The sequence below is a fragment of the Brassica oleracea genome, chromosome C3, assembly GCF_000695525.1.
Source record: "Brassica oleracea var. oleracea cultivar TO1000 chromosome C3, BOL, whole genome shotgun sequence".
Taxonomy (NCBI): domain Eukaryota; kingdom Viridiplantae; phylum Streptophyta; class Magnoliopsida; order Brassicales; family Brassicaceae; genus Brassica; species Brassica oleracea.
The window spans coordinates 58,152,223-58,157,040 of NC_027750.1; positions in this window are offsets into that span (position 1 = coordinate 58,152,223).

A 4,818-nucleotide genomic window follows, 5' to 3' on the forward strand; every position below is an offset into this window, starting at 1 on the left:
TCATCAAACAATAAAAAAACAGACTTTGAATGTACAGTTACATAGATGATTTACGTGCATAATTTTTCTTTGCAATCCAGCTACTGGTGCTGTTAGATTCAGGTTTATTATGGGCTTCCAATTTAAAATTAATTGACGATTAGTGGATTGGCTATAACCCTTTATATATTACTTAATGTCCCTTAAAATTTCCGATGTGGGATATATATCCCTAATACCCCTCCTCGAGATGATAGCTCTTATCGGCCAGAAATCTCGAAACTTTAGGACATTTATACTCGGTCGAGCGAGTTTAACACAACTTTTATATCCGGTCATAAGGGTTAATTTTAATTTTAATTAGGAGTTTAGGGTATTTAGGATTTGGGCTCTGATACCATGTTAGATTCAGGTTTATTATGAGTTTCCAACTTAAAACCAATCGACAATTAGTGGATTGACAATAACTTTTATATATTACTTAATGTACTTTAAAATTCTCGATGTGTATATATATACCTAATAGGTACTGGATCCAACCCCGATTTGTCAACGAAACCTACCTCTCTCGAGTCTCATCAGATCCAGCACTTCGCGATATTGTCCTGTCTTTCCTTCACTCGTCGATTCATTCCTCTGATTTTGCCGTCTCTTCCATCTGTCTCCGGATTTGAAACAATCCTACTCGTAATCGACGCACAATATAAATCTTCTCGAGAATCTCTAAAAAAAATATTTTTTTTTTTTGCTTTGTTCCCAGCCATGATTTTACCATGAAGCGTCGTCATGTATTTGCAGGAGCTTCCGACATAACAGACTGCGATCCCAATCTAGACTGATCCAAAAATTGAGATATCAAAAAAAAGAAAATAATTTTTTTCCTCTCAACACAACCCAGAAACTGGAATTAGGGTTTCTAATTTCAAAACTCAGTTAAGCATCCACGGTTTTAAATATAGAGGTACATATTTAATATTAGTAGATTAAAGATAGAGTGATATGTATAGAAATAATAAAAATGTTCATTAATAGATAAGTCCCAACATTTTCAATAAGTCCAAAAAAAATTATGCCAAGTAGATAAAAAGTAAGACTCTATTTTAATATAGTAGACTTGATTTTGATAAATATTTAGTAAATGTCACATTTTCATATATTTGTGTTTTATTTTATAAAAGACTTAAAAATTTTATCTTTATTTATCGTATTTCATTTTAAATGACTATTTATGTTAAAAAAATTAAACTTTATTTTTTTAATGAATTAAGTTGGTATAACTCTGATAAATAATTTAATTAAAAAATTATATACTTTTAATAAAGATTTATACTTTTCAATAAAAAAATTCAATTATTTTTATGAATGCTTAAATTATATTAAGAAAATAAAAAAAATAATAATTAAGAATAGTTGAAAAAAAATTATTTGAACTTGGACTCAATGGTCCAAAGGAAAAAAAAGGTGATAATTGAATCTGATTTTTTAATAGGCCCAAATGGCACAAAGGAGATTTGATTTGGGCTGGATCCAAAAATAATGACCCAATATAGATTTGTTATTAATATTACTTAATTGCCCTTAATGAAACATGCAATGTTAGTGAAGGAAACATGCCCCTAAAGTAATTATGACAATAGGATCCTGCTTTAATAGTATAGATATATCACTAAGTTTAGGAAAACATGCAAAATACTGATCGCATGCATAGTTTATAACCTCTTAGGGTTTTCAACTTTAAACATGCTGTAACACCTCAGCTTTGATCTATATAATAAAAGAAGTAAATAGAAACCAGCGTATTCAGATTAGCTATATGTGTAACAAATATAGATCTAGAGATTATAAGTTATATAAAAAAAATTATAAGATAAGAAGAACACATGCATGATTGTATTGTACGGTACCCAATGCTTCAAAATTAGGTACACAACAGTACATAACTAAACTTGCTAGTTTCTATCCTTCCCTTCGACAAAGCCTCCTTATTTCTTTTTAGACATTCGCCGTACAGTCTTTTCAAAGCAATATACTGAATTTACGAAATTCGTGGTAATTCTGCTTATGCCCCTTTATCCAGAGTTAAATGAATAATGATTTTACGATTTTGTATCTAGAACAAAAAATCGAGATGAGTAATAAATTGACTATTGGATGAATATAGATTCAGAAAACAATATTGGAACGAGATTGATTACCAAAAAAAAAAAAAAATATTGGAGCGAGATATGTTTGGAATATTAATATGGTTTTGAAGAGAAAACGAAAGGGGGCACTATCTGTGAACCGTAGCATGTCACGCAGATCGTACGCGCCGTGCCGACTGCCGACCAAATCCTTACTGCATGTCTCTCCTACACACATGCTTGGCTCTTGTCTTCTTCACCCTCAAAAAGTAATAAAATTTGACAGTACTTATTATATAGGACATGGAGCGATTAAATATCTCGGTAGAAGGTTTTTGTTTGATCTCTAATGTCCGTAGCATGTCCTATGTTATTCTTTATTTATTTATACACAAATATAGATCGAGTTCTCTAATCAAACCCCATAGTATTAAAGTTGGACTATGACTTAATTAGTCCATAAACATAGACTGCCATATGTGCATGTACACTAAACGACATATGTCAAACATTTAAATTATTAAACAAATGAGTATAACAATAAACTCAAATCAGTCCTCTGGATGCAATTACAGCAGGGATTTAAAAACCGGACCGGTCGGACCAGTCGGACCAGTCGGACCGTGACTTGCCTTCCTAACTGATTATGGGTTGTGTTAAAAACTGAATTCAAGTTAAACCGGAAAACCCGGTCAAAAACCAGTCAAACTTGCTAAAACAGGTGATCTGGTTCGATATTAAAACTCGTATATTTCAAAATCAAGTAAAATAAAAAAAAAATAAACAAAATTCATAGAAAATCATATTGTTTTTTTTAAATATCTATCTAAATAAATTAGCTTTCATTCTATTTTATATTGTTTTTAGAAGTTTTCATTTTATTTTCATATCATTTTAGATTCTAACAATGACATAAATTTTAAAAAAACTTTTTTATAGTTACACATATATATATATAATTACTTAATCTAAAACTAGATTAAAATTTAAAACCCGGTAAAACCGGTTGTACCGGTCCGACCATTGATTCGGCTACAATGTCGAATCAATGTCCGGTCGGGGTTTCAAAACATCGAATTACAGAAACAAACATAGTTTTTACTCACTTGCGTAAGCATAAAGTTTGACTAGCTAGTATTTTATCATGGTGTTAAAGAACAAGTGAACATATAAAGCAGGTCATTTACTTTTGATATTTTACCACATAAACTAATGCATTTTCAATATCTCAAGTTTAATCAAAAGAGTAATACAAAACATTGAATATGGAATCACTGACACCATCCTGATGCATCAACATTCTAGAGTTCATAAACAAGGAACTTGTGAGTCTGTGACAAATGAAATATTACAACTAAACTTTTTGGTCAACATTTAGATTGCATATTACCGTACAGTAGTTGAGATTGACTTTCAAAAGGCTTTGCAAACTAATTGAGATTTGACCTTCAAAACGTTAACCACGGCGTTTGACTTTTCACTATGATAGACACCATACAAAAAGTTCTAGTCACCAAAACATAAGCCAAACAGTTAATTTGCTAAGCTACTTGAGTACTAACCAGCATCGGTTTATTGAAAAGTCCATTCAGAACATCTCCTTTATGAAGGGATTTTTCTTCGTAATGTCAAGTTTGTGTTCTCCATTATAATAAAATCGTGAATAACATTATTAGCATGTCAATTTTTGATTCAACCGTTTGACAAATATTCTTGAATTAAGAGTTTGGTCATAACTGAAAGTAGCCTCGTGTGCGTAAAACAGCAAACGAAGAATCGACAAACATAGGTTTCTCGTGATAACATTATATGGAAATGTAATGGTATATAATACTGACATGCTAAATTCGGAAAACTCTACATCAAATACGCACATGTGTACGTGTACGCACACAAAAATTACCGTTCAACGGTCACACCTCAAAGGCTATATAAAGAGGTTGTTTGCTCTGTTGTTCTCAGAACCAACTCAGTCTTCCTCTTCTTCTTGAACTCTTAACACAAAACAGAGAGAGATCTCAAATCAAAGTTTCAAACTTTTCGACCTAATCGTCTTCACCATTTTAAACCAATATCTGAGTCTCTGTTTTCAACCATGAAGATCGGTCACAGACTCGTCAAGATCTTCAAATGGATAATCCAAAGTAGAAGATGACAAAATTAGGTTTCAATCTCCTTCTCCTTATTCCTTAGGCAGCAACCCGCACCTCATATATAATGATACAACCTCAAGTTATTAGGAAAGTTTACATAAACAAAGATATGCCCAAATCATATTATATGGGATCTTAACATATCCCAATACCCCCCCTCAAGTTGGAGCATACAAATTTCGAATGCCCAACTTGAGAAGAAAAGCTTCAAACTCCTTTCGTCCCAATGCCTTTGTTAATATATCAGTCAACTGCTCCTTCGTAGAGACATGAAATGGTTTAACAATACCACGAACGATATCATCACGAACAAAATGACAATCAGTCTCCACATGCTTGGTTCTCTCATAAAAAACTGGATTGTTGCTAATGTAGATAACCGGCTTACTATCACACATGATCGTCATTGGTTCATCATGCCGAATTCCAAAATCAAGTAACAAAGTTTTGAGTCCTCGAAGTTCTGCTGTCACCTCCGCCATTGCTCTGTATTCTGCTTCCGCAAAAAACCGAGAGACTGAATCTTGTTTCTGTGATCTCCATGATATTGGTGACTCTCCAAA